This window comes from Protopterus annectens, chromosome 3.part1, assembly GCF_019279795.1.
Source record: "Protopterus annectens isolate FY-2018-M chromosome 3.part1, PAN1.0, whole genome shotgun sequence".
Taxonomy (NCBI): Eukaryota; Metazoa; Chordata; order Ceratodontiformes; family Protopteridae; genus Protopterus; species Protopterus annectens.
In genome coordinates this window covers 1,605,322,296-1,605,341,266 of record NC_056732.1, presented here as the reverse complement: position 1 = coordinate 1,605,341,266, position 18,971 = coordinate 1,605,322,296, and positions in this window count along the sequence as shown.

Below are 18,971 nucleotides of genomic sequence, written 5' to 3'. Positions count from 1 at the left end.
ACAGGGTCATATACATAACAGTGATTAATAAATACAAACAACCAGATATTGATTCACTCTTGATAAGATGGATAGCTGCATGGCTTACAAATAGGACATGGCAAGTATCATACAACAATTGGACAGGTGAAATTCTTGGTTACAGTCATGGTGTTTCACAGGACTCTGTCCTATGTCCATACTTGTTTAGATTGTGTCTTTCAGATCTATTTTTTTCATCTGAAGTGTTCTACAGTCTGTAGGCAGATGACTTGAAACTGGATAAACTAATTACATAAGTTATAGATAGGGCATGTCTGCAAAATAACTTGATTAAAATGGCCATTTGGGCACAGGAGAATAATATGAGATTTGGGAGATACAAACTGAAAGCTGAATATTTAATACAGCACACAGTGATTGAAAGTGTAGATGCACTTCAGGACCTGGGTATATTGTAGATCCAGCTTTGGGTTTTTCTAGTCATATCAACCAATTGGTTAATGATAATTATAGAAATATAGGTTGTACAAAAAAATGTATAAAGTCTAGGAAATCAGAAATGATGAAGTCATGTGTTAGTTACATTAGACCAAAACTCGAGTATGGAATAAAAATAATGAAACCTTATAAGGAAAGCAAGCATGAGTGAACAGGAAAGAGTACCGAGGAAATATGCCAAGGGCATCCATGGATATGAAAACTAAGTTATTATGAAAGACTAAAATGTCTGGTCTTGTACAGTGTCTCATACAGATAATTAAGAGAAGACCTTATTCAGGTATATAGGGTATTTAGAGACAAGTACCTCTGGGACTGTCTGGGGTTATCAAAAAGTAGTAGAGAAACATCAGACAGCCTATGTAGAAGATTCTACAGGAATGAGAAGTGTACTAATTGGTTCTGTGAGAGACCAGCTGATACATGGAATAGACTACCAAATTACATTAAAGCAAGCACTAGTTTAGATATTTTAAGAACAGCCTAGACACTTATTATGGAAACAACTGTTCTGGTATATTGGCAGGCCAGAAGGATATTAATGTCTGTGCTTGACTTATTTATATGCATGTAGATGTTTTACTTTTTACTTATTTGTAAACAGGCTTAAGGAGTCTCTAGGGCTTTTCCTCACATCTAATGTCAACCCTATATGTAGTTATGGATTAAATATTCACTTTTATTAATGATAAAGATATTATAGTCCTTCTTACAGATTCAGTATCCATTCTAAGTAATGGTTTGTATATTTTATTTATTTATTATGAGTTTAATATATTCTTTGTAATTCTTCTGTGGACTGTTGTTGCAAAAGATAATCCCTAAGTATGTTAAACTATTTGCAATTTCACTTGGTGTATGTCTTAAAGTAAATTTTGACATTTTGTCCTTAACATAAATTGTACATCATTAAATTTGTTTTCACCACATTTATTGTGTGGTCATTCAGCAAACAGATGTTTTAATTTATATTTTACAAACTGATTGTTGTACATGTATGAAACTATATTGATCTGCCACCAATGTTTACATCTAAAGATAGACCATTGTATTTAACGATAACACTTCATAATGTTAATTTGCTTTGCTTGTCTGTTAATCCCAAATATGCTTTCCACAGCCACTAATGTATACACAATTTGACATTTTATTTGTATACAAAGGATTTTATCATTACTAATCCAATATCCTAAATCTTCATCAATAGATAAAATATAGTGGAGGGACAGGTTTATGACCCAGTACTTCTCACACATATGGAATAAACTTCATCTGGCCTTGAAATATTTATGAATCGAATCAGGCAGCAGAATGGTGCAGTGAGTAGCATTGTTAAATCATAGCAAGAAGTTCCGCAGTTTGATTCTCAGCTGGGGTGTCTTCTTTTTGGAGTTTTTTGGAGTCTATGTGTCCTCCCTATACCATGGTGTTTTTCCCCTAAGTACTTTGGTTTCCTCCCACATCCAAAAGACATGCAGTAAGTAGATTGGTGGCTCTAAACTGTCCGTAAATTGTGTGTGTCTGTGTGTTATTGTGTGTGCATGTGTGTGTGCGTGTGATATAGAAGAGAGGCGTGGTAATCTAATTCCATCCCATCTTTGAACAGTAAAATCTGTGGATCGGGTCAGCTGTTCATGAGGTTGCTATAGAAGTCAGATATGTCTCAACAGCTTTGTCTGGATGAAGAATTCACTATCATATTTTTCTAGACCATTCTTTTCCTTCACTGCAAACACTTTCCCTGCATTCATTCTCTTTTCACCATTTTGTAAATACTTAGCAAATCTCATTGTAAACTATATCAGTGTGTAGCTTCTGTATATCAAGATGGCGTGCACACCGTTTAACTCATTATTTGTAAACGCTCTATAATGCACCTTTTTATTGGTTCAGAGGTGGCAAATCACATGGAGATCTTTTAAACAAGCAATTTCTTATAATGCAATGCTACTGAGATCAGGTGCTTGAAATCTATGGAAGACTGACTCTGAAAATACTGAGAAGGTGAATATTGCAAACTGACTATGTATGAAAAATACATTTCTTTTATGGTAAATTAATATTTTTCCAACTAAAGGGTACATCAATATTCCATCATTGCCTCAAATATGATCTGAGATTCTGATTTAAAAATGTAAATTCCAGGCAAATTAATAGTGGAGTTTTTAATGCCATCTTTATTGTAAGGTTATTCTGCTTCCTAAGATTAAAATGTTTGCACCCCAAAAGGTGCTCATACACCTGCAGAATATGACAAGGTACAAAATGGCAAAATGTTGTCTCATACCACACCACAGTTATTGTCACAACTTCATATTGTCAAGCATATGATATAATTCTGTATTATCGTGCTGTGACATGAGGGAACCTCAGCATTCATAAAACTGTTGCAGGCTTGGATTTTGTTAATACAGACATTTGCTGTGCTAACATTTCTTAGAGTTTAGCTGTGTATTTTTGGAGAAATTCCGCATCTTTTTATTCCTCAAAATTTGGTGGTATGATCAACAAGACCACTTTTTATTGTATTACCTTTCTACATACACCCATGGGTGGTTAGAATATTTCATGAGACACTGGAGCACATAGATGGATAAATAGTGACTGACACAAGGTCCCATGTCTAGGCGACTGATAACCAGATTGATGTGTGACTATAAACAATGCTATAATTCTTGATATAAGTTTTAAGAAATTTAGTGTTCTGTTGTAACTGTTTCATTAATTCACTTTGTTTACTTTTTTCAAATTTTAACTCATTTGCATTGCTTCTATCTTAATTTCTTATATTTTTCACAGTTGCAAATGCTGCCTTTTGTTTGCTCTTTGTATATATATATATATATATATATATATATATATATATATATATATATATAAGCAGTTTACTTGGTTGACTGCTGTCTTTCCCAACAAAGTGAAGTGTTGTGTTTTTTTACTGAGCGCTGTGTTTCTCGAACTTCTGAATGTCAAAGGCTGGGTATGTGCAGAGTTTGTGACTGAAGCTATGCTATGTGGGTGAGTGTGTGTGTGTGTGTCTTAATATTATAAACATTCAGATATTCTGAAAGTTTCAGCATTTGGGGTGGGAATGTATGTGTGAATATTTGATGGTTAGGGCTAAAGTGAAGGCAAGATAAGGGGAACATCTTACTGTTTTGTGTGTGTGTGTTATACATTGTGAGTCCGAGTGTCTAGTATAGTGAAGCTGTGTTTCATATGTTAATGTGTAGGGATGGTGTTAGTAGCCAGGGCAAAGTTAGACATTGTGAAGTCTTCCTGCCCTTCCTTACTCATCTGTGCTAACCTTAACACTACCCTTATCCCTGCCTCTACCCCAAACCCCAACTCTTTCCCTAACAGCATAATTATTCAGGCAAAGTACATATGTTGCTACTGTTACATGTTTGGAAAAGGAGAGCATTTTATCTCCTTTTTTTTGATAGATGCAATGTTACGTTTTTTTTACTGTTTAATTAAGGGAAGTGAAGAAGTCAGTGCAGTGATCATCAGTTTTTCTGCTCATTGACATATTTATATATATGCGCACACATATACATACATAGACCTAAACACACACACACACACACACACACACACACACACACACACACACACACACACACACACACACACACACACACACACACATACACACACACACACATACTTTCACAGTGTGTGTCCGTGCATGTGTTTGCTATTTATCTTGGTGTTTGTCTTACTATCTGAGATCCACCACCGAAATATCATACAGATAACATAAATGACATACAGTAATATTTGGTATTTAATAAAATATAGAAGTTGAAGTGTAGCAAGCAATGGGAAGAGAACAAAAGTTTTCCAAGAAGTAAACAATTAAAGAGAATAAATGGAAAGCAAATGCCACATAACATTGTGTTATATGTACTGCTTTGGGTATATGGGTAGTCTATTCCTTATGCTGGAAATGAAAATGCAGGGTTGGCATTTGCAAGTCAGTATAGCCAGTATTGATCTTAAATAGGATCATAGACTGCAGTTTTATTCCTCTTAAAATGATTTTCTAGTGTTTATTCAAAACTATGACTGAGATCATTTTATTACAGAAATGTGAAGTTGCTTGGCGACTAGTTCATAAAAAACTTCCTTTTGTCAAAAGCTTTCTCTAAGTTTGGAAAGGCATTGACATTTACATTTCTGCACTTTGCTAAATAGTTCAAAGAAAAATGCATTAGAATGACAATAATGTGAAGCCATGTTGAAATTGTTCTTTACAGCAAATGAAGTCAAAATGTCTGTTTATTATAATTTGTAGTATATTGACACAATTATTCAGAATATGAAGCTAAATGTATTCTACCTGTCATTACATTTTGATAGTACACTTATACATTAATGCATTGATATAATGTTAGCTGTCCTATATTTATTTTGGATTTGGCATTCAGAAAGGGAAACATCAATGAAGTGCTGAAATTGAGATAACATTGCTCCTTTAATGTTTTCGATGAGTGCATACTAATTGGAGTGGGTGGACAGCTGATGTCATGTTTTCTAGTGTCCCCCTTACATTAATTTACAGTATTTTAAATATGTATTCCCTGCTGATTTGAGAGAGGATGTAACTCTTTTTACAATGAATAAATCCACTTTCCATAGGAACTAGTTAACTGAGGCAGACTTTTTTTAAACTGCTAGAGACTACAGAAACATGGCCTAGTTTTCCTGATTTCATGTAAAGGTTCCTGATACCAGACAGACCTGCAGATCATTTTGTTTTGTCCAGCTCAACAGAGATATTAATCCATGGCATTTAAGCATCAATTATCTAAATGGAATATATCACTAACTAAAATAAACATTACAGTTGGAACTGCAAGTTATAAAAAACTGGAGTACTAATGAATATTGTGAAACAAATTATTTTAACTTGTGTAAGGCTGCACTTGCTGTCATTAATGATATCATAATCCAAAGCAACACAGTTTCAAACGACCAAACCGAGAAAAACAGATGTCACACCAGGTTAGCCTTCTCTCCCAAGTTTCATTGTTAGTGCTTTTGTTCACCAAATAGAAATGAACTTCATCAGACAACTCTACTAATTTATTACTGGTTTAAATAGACAAGTTAATTTAGTAATCATGGACACTTAAAATCTTAAAGTAACATGCCATCCATTAAAAGAAACTTAAGTATGCAACAATTCATATTTACAAATTTACAAAGATTCAGCAACACATAACCTGTATTTAAGAGATATGAAAAAGCCACAAAGAGAAACATCTTATTACTGGCTCATTTTCATGTCTCTGCATCTAGTACTCTACTGCGAGAAATAATAAACTAGTGTTCTCCCACTGCCCAATGCAATGCAGTTACACACACACACACACACACACACACACACACACACACACACACACACACACACACACACACACACAGCTTTTCAGTATTCATGCACTGCTGTGCTAATATCCGCACACCTGACATACTACCTTGAAAAGGTGGTATACACCTTTTTCACTTTACTGTCCAAGTAGCACTGTATATCTGTTCTTTGAATCGCTCTACAGTATTATTCTGAGGCTGACAAAAATTCAGGAGAAGAGCATGTTGCTATTTTCCACTGGTTGCTATCCCAGCCTGTTGCATATGCATGTGGTTTTGGCTAATGAGATCAATGCAGTGCTAAAGGCTGGTGCCTACATACCTCTATACCAATGCAGCAGTCTCTGATTCACTCAATCATAATACACTATAAAATATATGCATGGACAGGTTAGTGCAGTGCATTATATCTTTCTGAATCCCAGAGAGCATCTCTATAACAACAGAGGTGATGATTTCCAAAATGCATTACTTTGCCAACAAGCAGTGATACTACCATTACTTCATGCTTGTTTGGGGAAATGCTAGCCAAAAGAAAACAAGAACAAACTAAGTAAAAAACAAAACAAAAAAAAAAATGAAGATGACGAATGGCTTGAACCTCAAAAACTTTATTACAGGTGAAACAACAATTAACGCTTTCGTCCAGTCAATATGATAAAAAGGACTTCATCAGATCCATGTTTGGGGAAACTCTGCTGTGTTTTTTTTAATATTTTTTGGTGCTCCCTAGCTTCATCATATGGCATTCCTACCCCATGCCTCATATCTATCACTGGGTCTATCAGCCAAGCTCAACACCCTCAAACTTACTCCAACATTGGTTGGAGCTGGACTGGATCTTACAGCCATCCTAGGGGGGTGTTGGCCATCTACCATCTGCTGAATGATGTTTCTTATAATCTACCCCATTTCTCCCCTTTCAGTATAGGTAACTGTGTCCAATAGGTAGGCGTGCAATGGGGATGTTCAGTGTATCACCCCACCTCAGCAGCAGCTCAGCCATGTCCCCACCTTTTCAGTCTTTGGACCATGACTCCCTACCCACATAGCATTCCCGTTTTTCTCCAGGAATCATTGTGGGAGATGCCCATATAACCACTGTCCCTCACAGGATGATAACACTCATCCCTCCCTGCTGCTTCATCAGACTCCCGGGTCACTAATTGAACCTAGTTTACCTGGCCCATAGTCAGAACTTTATCCAGCTGCACCACCTGAATGGTTTGAGTCTGTGTTATCTTTGCAAAGTCTGCTCATGAGTAATGAAACCTGGTCACCAATGCTTTACTTTCATACTCAAACTATAGCGGTCCTAGCTAAGTTCAGCATCACTCCTAACCACCCTTTGCATCATACTTAAATTATTTTTTCTTTAATATGGATTAAAAGGAAGATAAGTAAGACAGGTAAGCAGGCAGGGCTCAGAAAACAATGTAAAAAAGAAAAGATTAATTGCAGGACAAAGTATAAACTGAGTCAAGGTACTTATTTACTTTGTGTCTTGGTTAATTCTTCTGGTTTCAACACTGCTTCTCACCTTACCACCATACCGATGCATTTACCCTGCCACCCCCACCCCCCTGCTAACATAACCTGTTCCTAACAGGATGCATGAAAAATGACACAAGTATAATAACAACACAGACCTACAAAACTACAAACAACTGTGCAACCAGGTAAAAAAACTTATAACTAAAGACAAGAAAGAACATTACCTAAAGTTTCAAAATAACCACAAAAATAATCCCAAACAATTCTGGACCTCTATTGCCAACCTGCTAAACCCATACACAAAAAGTAACCCCTGTCCATACCCTGACAAATCTCCAGATCAAATTGCAACTCTCCTTAACACCTACTTCATAGACACCATAGCAAGCATTACCGCCAGTCTCTCAAAACCAATCCCCACATATAGCACGTCTGGCAAGTTTACTCCCCTCCAATATATATCCTCACAGGATCCAGTCTTCAGCACAAACACACCACATCAAACCAGTCCAACAACACATAATCAGTCTCAGCCCTCCCTTAGCTCACACACAATTTCTACTAGTAAAACCACCCCATATGCTCCAGTCCTTACCATAAACACACCACATCCAACCAATCTCATAATTCAAAATCTGTCTCAGCCCTCCCCTAGCTCACACTCAAACTCTACAACCACCATCTCCCTCTTTGAGTTGACACTCAACACTATCTCTACAGCAACCACAAAAAACTTCTCCTAAAGCTTAAAACAAGCTTTAGTGCAGCAGATAGTTTGCCCCAGAATATTTAAAAGTTTCTTTGGAAAGTATTGCCTATCCCATCAGCATAATCATTATTAGATCCATCCAAGAATCTTATGTACCTAACCTCTGGAAAAAAGCATACATACATAATTCCTCTACCTAAAGGAGGTAACTCTACTGATATTTCCATCTTCCACGCTATAGCTATACTGTCCCCATCTCCAAACTCCTTGAAAAATATGTGCACATACAGCTCTTAGACTTCCTTCTCAAAAATAGCATCCTTTCTCAGACTCAACATGGTTTCAGACCTAGCCACAGTGCCTCCACTGCCCAATTTCCTTTACAGATATAGTCAATAAAACCTGTGACTCTGGTAAAATTCTTTGCACTCTATTTCTGGACCTAACCAAGGCCTTGGATACCATCTCTCGCTCTCTCCTTCTTTCCCAACTTTCCAACATCGGTCTATCAACTGTATCACTTAACTAGTTTAAAAGCTACTTATCCAACAGACAGCAGGCTGTAAAATGGAAACAGTCCATTTCACCTTATATATACAGCCCCCACAGGTGTCCCCCAAGGATCTATATTAGGACCTCTGCTATTTAACATTTTTATCAACAATCTTCTCTTATCCTTCCAACAAGGGTCTCATGTGCAGTATGCAGATGACTCCACTATTATCTGCTCTGCTGAAAAGCCTATACAACTGCAACACATCACCCAAGCAGCATTCACGACTGTTGAGACTTGGTTCTACAATAACCAACGGTCCTTAAACCCCCAATAAGACCAAACTCATGATATTTACGCCAAAGAAAAATAGTTCAGCCAACAATCCTCTAATTAACATACACACCTTAAACCACACAAAAATACAATTAGTCTCTCATACAAAATTGCTGGGAGTCATAATCGATGAAAAAATATTTGACCTACACATTCAAAATAATATTAGTAAAACACACAAAAAAATAGGCCTTCTTTACAGACAAAATCCATTCCTATCTCTCACTACTAAAAAAACCCCTCCCCTCCACATTCCTTCTACCTTCACTTTTCTACAGTGCTCTTTTACTAACCAGCCTTCAATCATCACTCAAAAATAAACTAGAAATGTGCTGTAATAAAATACCCAAATTTCAACCAGCACTCGTCTTTTCAATTACCACTGAACTCCACTAAAAATGCTTAATTGGCTTGATCTGCCCCACTACCTCACTTATCTCCAACTAGCCATTGTACACTGTTCTGCTCTAGCTTCCATATTCTCCCAATATAATCCCAATAGGTCACTGAGATCTGAAATCCACCACTTACTGCAAATCGACAAACCTAAGTTGCCCATTGGCCAACTTCTATACTCTTGGAACATAACTAAAATCTGGAACCATCTCCCCCTCTGCATTACCCAAAATACTGCCACCTTTAAACTAGCCCTTCATACTCTCCTTCACTCTACTTAGAACTGTAACTGCACACAGCCTCCTCCTCCCATAACCTAGTTTTTATTTTTCTTCACTTTTCTCCTAGTATTTTTATAACCTACTTCTAGTCTACCCTTCTGTTCCTCACTGACTTCTCCCTATCCATATATATTTATAATCAAGCTTATCCTGCATGCCTTGTGTAACTATAAGCACTATTTAGAGTCTAGTTTATTGTACTGTAATTGTATCGTATTACTTTTACTTGTTGGAGATTTTCTCCCCGGGCTTCCACTGAAAATGGACTCTGCTTGACCCAGTGGACAATTCCTGTAATCAAATGCCAATAAATAAATGCCAGTGAGACAGCTAGTGAATACTATGGGGGAGGTAGTTTGTGTCCCAAGTGACTTGAGAAAATACATGAATATGCACACATGTATATTGGTAGAATTACTTTTAAAGCTGTATAAATAAGAAAAAAATACTTATACAGTTGTCCAAGGACCAATGATTGCACAATTTAGAATGGATAACAATCATTACTGTTGTTGGTATAAATGAGGCATAATTCATGGGATGCAGCCAGGAAGCACTGCTTGTTGGAACGGTGAACAAAAGGGCAGGCAGGCAACACTGGGGCTGTGGTAGATTGGGATGTAAACAAGTGTGGACAGCCCCATTATGGCATGAGAAGTACAGAGATGACAGGGAACCTGTAAATGTGACTGGCACTACTCCACACGATGAAGAGGTATATACATGTGGGTACTTACATAGTGGAGTGACACAGCCATTATGTATCTGCAGATGTAGCATGTGATGTTGGTACACATGATGAAGGTGTGCCTATCACAGTGAATGCAGCTTCCCCATCAATCATTCATGTATGCCAATCTGTGGGTACTTCGGCAGAGATGTTTATTTTTTATTCCAGAATTATGTGGGGTTATTCATCTTTCTACTTTTATGCTACCCTTCATAAAGGGGGACTATCTGCTGACACTAGGAATTAAAGACGCATACGTTTGACTGGACTTATATGTAAGGTCATAGAAAGAATAATCATAGTCCTGATATATACTGAAATACGAAACCTCCAGACACTGGACCTGACCCAATTTGTCTTTGTCAAGGGCAGGTCATGCCTACTGAATCTGGTGGATTTCTTTGAAAAATCACTAAGACCATGGGTAATGGTAAAACAGTAAATACCGCCTACCTCGACCTGGCCAAGGCATTTGACAGAATTCCCCATTCAGTTAGTACAAATAAACTCAAAAAACTGGACAAACAATCCATTTCACCTTATATGTCACCAGATGGATAGCCAATTGACTCACAAACAGGACACGTGGTTAAAGTGGGTGAATCCAGCTCCAGCAAGAGGCCAGTTATATTGGAGTGCTACAGGCCTCAGTGCTGAGACCACTCATGTTCAGAATACAATTCTCTGAAGTCAAGGCTAATGTGGAAAGCCTTTGATGGCAAAGTTTTCCAATGATTGTAAGCTGGGGGCAATCATTGAATCCCTCCAGGATGTAGATTTCCGTCAGGAGGATCTAGATCAGACAAGTGATTGGTACTAGAACCATGGCCTAAAACTAAATGCAAAAAATGCATTATCATACCCTTTGTAAAGTCAAATACCCCTGCAAATTACAACATCAATAGCACACCCTAAAAAAGTAGACACAGAGGGGAGAGATCTGGGTACATAGATAGTAGCCTGAATGTTGACTTCTATGTGTCCACAGTGGTGAAGAAGTCCTTTTATGTGGCACAATTTATAAGTAAAGTTATGGTATACAGATCCAAGGAAAATATAGTCCCTCTGTACTCAGCCCTCATTAGACAAATAATCGAGTGTTTTGCACCATTTGTCATGTACTTGACTAGGCACTTACAGCAGCTGGAGCAACCTCAGAGCTTTTTCACAAATAAAATACAGGGTGTAAGCAACATGAACGATGTGGATAGACTAAAAGATGTATCCATTTACTCTGCCTCCTACCAATTATTAAAGAGTGAACTATGCTTGCCTTACAAGGCATTCACAAATCCAGCCCTAATGGAGCTGCTACACACATCCGCAAGTCAAACAGCATAATGGCCACGTGATCTAGGGATCTATACTCAGCCAGCAACTCAAGCAAACATGGTGGAGAGAGAGAGATATGTGTCTCAGAGATCATTCCTTCTTTGCAACAGGCTTCCTATTCACATCAAGCAATGCCCTTCCCTGGCCCTCTTAAAATGCAGTTTGGATCAATGTATGGGAAATTGTAAATTCACACCTATTGTAATGCTTATGTCCCTTATGGACAGTGCAATCTATAAGATACTCAATACACAAAAACACAGGCACATATTCATGCCATCCTCTTACCCCTAGGGGCCATATATTGGGTAAAATCTAATTATATTGGCTAGGTTTGCATGGACCATTAAGTCATTAGCCTAGTTGTTTTCTACGAACCTATGAATCTAAGTGCTTTTTACTATTGTACTGTCATTAAACCTTCTTTGCTTTTATTGCACCTACTGGTTTGGAGAACACCCTTTCTGTGCCTCTGGATTCAGAAAGCAAGCCCTACACTTCTTATGTACAAACCATGCTGGTTTTAGGATTTGTAGGGTTTTATCTGTGTGGAAAAAAGAATAACAACATGCCTGAAACCATGGCAAAGAGTTTTCTTAAACTTTAGCAAACACTTCCTTGCTACAATTCATATGAAACACATGGGCACTTAAATGCTTTACCACTACTTCGCTACTGCAGAAATTCCTTCAGGGAAAGAGCAGAAACTGATCAGCTTCTATACTAACGTCCCCTCTAAATGCTTGTGCTTGAGGCAGCCGCCCCTCTTACCTTGCCCTTTCTGTGGCTCTCTACTTGTTTGTCATGTGGCTTTGCCTGTGCACACTATTACGCTTGCTATCAGATCTGCTGTTTACTTAAAAACACCCTTTTCTTTTTTCTTTATTTCAGATGTCTTGCCACTATGAATGCCAATGGAGCACAGACTGACATATTTCACATTGCAGAGGAATATAGGCTGGCTCGGAAGGTGGGTTAGCTTCACAATCTACAGGAGCTCAGTGTGTGTGTAGTGCTATAAATATTGCACATAGCCTATAATCGTCTATAATCATCTGCTGTATGAATTGTGTTGGGCTGCTCTGCACTGTTTTTCATGGAAAATAATGCCTGTACCAGCCTATGTACCAGTCTTCTGCTCTGTAAATAAAACTGGGCTGTTCTGTTTTCAGCACTCTTGCATTGTGTACTGTGTATGATGTATTTGAATCCTACCTTGTGTCCTTTGGTTAGCTGTAATAAAAATTAAAGCAACATAACTTCTGTTCAGCCTGTTGGCGCTGTGCCAGGGTGGCTGTGCTGCTGTGGCCCGAGATTGGTTAGTAATTCAGGTCCTGAATTATTGGCCAATGGAAGGGGAACCGATTGGCTGATGCATACTGCAATCAGCTGCCTTCTTACTACAGCTACAAAAGACAAATGCAGAGGGAAAAGCACTTTCCTACATACCCATATTATCTGCAAACAATGGCAGCACTGACCATATGAAAGAAGTACATATCATTACTACAGCACAACCCATTGCCTGAGAAGAAAAAAGACTGAAACCAAACATCCATGCAAAGTTTTTATTTTATACACAGTGTTAATGTCATGCCCACCTTAATACAATACCAGACTTCTGTACACATTTGTTAACCAAGGAAAAAGTCTGAAGTTCTTTAACAAATCCAGATTTGCCCTCCTCAATTAAAAATTCTATCAAAATGTTTGGCAAGGAGCTAAGAACAATCATCAGGAAGATCAAAGCAAAACACAGAGTGGAACTGGCACTAGAAACCAAGGATAATTCTACACCCTTTCTTTACATCATAAAGTTAAAAACATCAAGCAGTGTTCTGTATTAACCAAAAATGGCATCATCCAGTCTTACCTTAAAGACATAGCTAATACACACACACACACACACACACACACACACACACACACACACACACACACACACACACACACACACATACACACACACACACACACTCACTCACGCACATGTGTGTGTGTGTGTGTGTGTGTGTGTGTGTATATACATAGATATATATATATATGGTTCTACCTGACATAGCCGAAACCACACAACACCGACAACCACATCACCGACACCACATATTCGACAGTCCAAAACAAAACACATCCCCATTCCACAAACCACACACACAACACAAGCACACCAAAATCCTTACAAGCCCACATGTCGGGCGTGGTGTTTGTCATCCGTCGTCGGTCTTCTGCATTGTCGATGTTCTGCAACCCGCGATTGCGTCGGTCTTTCTTCGTCGATCTTTCTGAGCTCGAAAATCCGGCTGTCGGTCTTCTGCGCTGTCGATATATATATATATATATATATATTATATATATATATATATATATACATATATATATATATATATATATATATATATATATATATATATATAGGCAGATAGATAATCGTGTTTATATATAGACCTATCTATTTCTCTCTCTGTCTACACACACCCACACACGCACACACAAATAAATTTAGTGCCAACTTTACTCCAGAAACAGTTAATGAAGTTTCATAATCCATGAGTCCTTTGCAACCTGTAAGATTGTAGCAATTAATAGGACTGTAGAATACTGGAATGAACTGGAAATAACTGGAATAAACTCGAGTGAGGCTGGAATGACTGCCTTTATCTGTGTGCCAAGTCTTCTTGTACCTTTTACAATATAGTCTGCAAACACTGTAGCTCAGTTAAGAATGCTGCTAGAGGTAGATATCAACAATATCCGAATATTGTCTCCAAAGCAGTGCTGATAAACAGAAATAGTCTGCAACTTCTGCACTCATATTCTTTATATTCCTTTCCTCCTAAATAATACCATTAACATTCTGGAATGCTGGATATTTGGCCTGGCTTCTGTCTGCACTCATACTCAAGTGTCTGTACTGCAAAGACTCTCTGCATATCAGTCCAAATGAACTAACTCTGTCTGAAGTCTTTCCTAATAATCTACACACCTCTTTAGCCTTGCTTCCCAAGCCTTGTACAATGTAAACAAAATGTGTTTCTACTCAATGTACTGCACAGTCTGTTCTTATCAGCATTCTTCACTGAAGGTTATTTTCATTTATTGCACGTGCAGTCACTGAAACTGTATGCAAAATGTGAAGGACTGCTTTAATATGGCTGCATTTCTAGACTTACGCAAAGACAATAGTGTATATTTGTACAACTGAAATTATATTTTATTTTACAAAGATCATCAAAAAACAGGTCTTCACTATATTCTCAAAAACTAAAAATGCCACTTCAGTGAGCCCAGACAATTTACTTGGAAGCTAAATAAATAGCAACAAATTTGCCCTTGTGGAACCCTTACTGAACTAGTTTAACCTAACCTTAGCGTAGGGTGTCCCTAAAGTGTGGTGAATGGCTGGTAAGAGGGGTCATTTCACATACCCTAGGAACTATTGGCCATATGCTTAAATAGTCTAATTTGTAACACCATGGAATGCATCAAATCTGACCTCAAGTACGGTATCCAAAACTTCATAAAGCTAGACTCTCAACAGTTTGGTTTTATCAAGGGTATGTAACGTCTACTTAATTCAGTTAACTTCTTTGAGAAGGTCACCAGTGTAGTAAACAGGGGTTATCAGTCCACACCACCTATATGAATCTGGCAAAGGCAATTATTTTCCTTCTGTACTCAGCTCTGACTAGGCTAATCACAGAGTACAATGCCCCTGTCAGCATGCACCTCTCCAGGCACACCAGACACAGGCTGAATGTCATGTCCCTATCCTCAGTTTCTTACAGGCATCTATGTGAAGATCTCTGTCTTGCATTCCATACCATTAAGGATGCTATCATCCTTGATCTCTGACATCTCCCCAAGCAAAACAGCTCCACAAATGTTAAAATTAAGGATTTAAGTACACACTGAGCAGAGTGGATGAGAGGTGTTGACTCCAACTTAGCTGAGATATATAAGTATCCTGTTTTTTTTCGGTTATTTATACAGTTTATTGTTTCTAGCAATTTATATATAGCACTTTTATTGTAATCTGCACGGGTAACTGATTTGTTTGCAGTTAAAAGCATTTTGTATCTTTACAAATCTTCATCTGTTTAAAAACTTTAATTTTGTGGCTTTCTGTGGTGCTTTGTAGGCTAATAGCTTTAGTCCCCACTCACCCTCCCTGTTGGTGTCTTGGTGTTATACTTGGTGGCTTTGCAGTTGCCTGCCCCTACTGTAAATCTGATCTGGGACACTCCTCCCAGTCTAGTGTCATTAGCTCATTCTACCTAATACAGAGAGAACATTTGATAAGGCCTTCTGTTTCTCGTTTTTCCCTTACAAAAAAAAAAAAAAATTTTTTTTTGCCTGAATTTCCTTATGTTCTGACCAGGGTTGCCAGATGTCCCTATTTGGATGGGACTGTCCCGAGATCAGCAGCCTGATCCCAAGTCCCGCACTGCCGGTTTAAATCCTGGGCAGCCTCCACTTTGTTTGTTTTTTTTTTGATTGGCCCATATACCGGCATACGGGACAATCAAAAATCGCTAAACACGGAGCTTCTTGTGTTTAATGTGGAAGTTCCGCATTAAACACAAGAAGCTCAGTGTTTAGCGATTTTTGATTGGCCCATATGCCGGTATATGGGCCAATCAAAACATCGCAAAACAGAGCTACTTCTGTTTAATGCAGAACTGCGATGTTCCGCATTAAACAGAAGTAGCTCCGTGTTTAGCGATTTTTGATTGGCCCGTATACCAGTATATGGGCCAATCAAAAAATCGCAAAACAGAGCTACTTCTGTTTAATGCGGCACTGCGATGGTAGAGTTTTTGCTAGAATCTAGAACAGAGGCTGTGGTTAAAAAGGGATAATTAGTATGACTTATACAATATTGCATGATAACTATATGAATCAATCAGAGGAGGGCAGAAATGATTGGGAATTGAGACTGTATAAACAATTCACAAAAAACAATGGGGATATATGTATGGCTCCCAAATATGCAAGAAAGTCTAGAATATACAGGATCTTTGCTTGGCAGTGTTTGTATAGGTATTTTATTCCCCAAACAGACTCCAAAGAATTTTTCCTCAGGTAGATTGCAAATGCTAGAGGTGTGATGGGGAAGAAAGAGGTAATGGGGAACATATGTTTTTGAGACTGTAATGAATGGGAGACTTTAAAAATTTGTAGGACAAAACGACAAATGCAGAAACATGGCAGATAAAAACAAACTGACTTTAATGGAAATAAAAAGAATAAAATAGGTAAGCACTTTCTCACTGTAACAGGTGCTTCTTCAGACCATAAATAATTCAACAATATCAAATCATTTAAAGGGTAATATATCTAAAATGCAACCAATCAGAAGACATGTATTAACAGAGACAACCAATCAAATACAAAAATCACATGTACTTTAGCAAATCAAGTCCCTGGATTTCAAAACTGATTTCAAAGGAACTCTATCGTTCAAACCCGGTGACTTATCTGCTTGTAATTTAATGATCCAATATAATTCTCTTCTCCCTGTGTAATTTTTAAAGTCACCCAGACGTGTACCTTGTTTAACAGCTTCAGTCACCATAAAACCAAAAGTATGTGTTGTCAGTCATACTAACATGCCTGTAAAGTGCATTTGTAACATTACCAGTATGTATTTTATATACATGCTCCCTGATCTGTTCAAAAAATGAACAATTAGTTTTACCAACATAAAAACTCTTACATAAATTACAGCTCACAAGATAAACAATATCAGAAGTGCGACAATCCGCTGTAACATTAAATTTAAAAGAAGCTCCCGTAGTAGGTGCACAAATGTATTAGAAGTGTCAATAAATTTACAAAAATTGCACCTACCACACTGCCATGTACCAATAACCTTTAATGTACTGTCACTATTATAATCAGTTTTAGAACAAAGCTGTTGCTTCAACAATTTTTTTATTCTTAAATCTAAAACTAGGCTTAGTCCCTACCAATTTCTTCATATCTGCAAAATGGGCCAGTTAGCTTTCATAACACCACTTATAGCCTTGATGTCACCAGTATAAAACAAAGTTAGAGGGAAACTGTCACTAGGGGCAGGTATCTGTTTACTGGGAAAATCAGCTCCTTCTAATTTCTCTGAAAAGTAGGGTTTCGCTGTACCTGACCTATTATGTAAAACATTAGTGACCATATTGTTCACTTCACCTGATCTATAACCTCTGTTTCTAAAATCATTACTTAACCTAGACAAATCCTGTAAAAATCTAAGTTCAGAACTATTCAACCTAGAGATCCTCATAGACTGTCCTTTAAGGACATTTCTATAAATGTGGGGAGGGTGCATACTATGTCTCTGTAACAATGTATTCTGCTTACAGGGTTTTCTAAAAAGTTCTGTAATAGAAGAACCATTAAAATCTTTGGAAATACATACAGCCAAAAAGTCTGTCAACTCCCTTGAATAACTATGCGTAAACCTTAAAAAAAGTGGTAGTGGTATGTAAATAACTAACAAACAGCTCCAACTACTCATCTGTACCATTACACAATAAATGTGTATCATCAACAAACCTTCTATAGAAGGTAATATTAATATCATAACGACTTCCTTTCAATAAATATTCATATTCCCAAAATGCTAAAACAACATTGGCGTAGCTATTGGCACAAGATGTACCCATAGCTACACCAGTTTTTTCAAATAAAATCAGTCCTCAAACATAAAATTTCCCCACAGCGTACTCTATCAGAAATACTGGGTAAGCAAATTGGTGTAACTAAGGAAATGATTTTTTGAGCTGTGATACAGAATTGGAATTTGCTAGACATAGTAAGGACTTGCTGAGTTTAATTCTGGTCGTAGCCAAAAAAGCAGTTACTAGAAAATGGAAATCAAAGTCTAAACCAACTGTACTAGAAGAAGTGAATATAGCAGCAGAGATAAAACAACTGGAAATGGGTTCTTAAGAAAAGAGTAGGAGTAACCTAGAAAAAAATGGGAATTGTGGGAACAATATATGCAGAATAATGGTTTGGAGGAGGAGGAATGAGGTCTAAGGGAAGGCAGGAATTGAATGAGCTAGGTAATGTTTGACTGACTATGACTGGATAGATTTTAAGTGATGTATAATGTTTGCAACTGAAACTGTGTTGATACCATTTGTTTTCATTTATATAAATGCACAGTTGCCTATGTCATAAGTGATAATTTAATAAAGATTTTTTTTTTTAAAAATACATGGTGAATTAAATGTAAGAACAGAGCAAGAGGTTCAGAACAAAACTTTTAAAAAGAGGTAATAAAAAGTAGAAGAGAATAAACAGAAAGCTATTATAGAACACTGAATTATCTGTAGTACA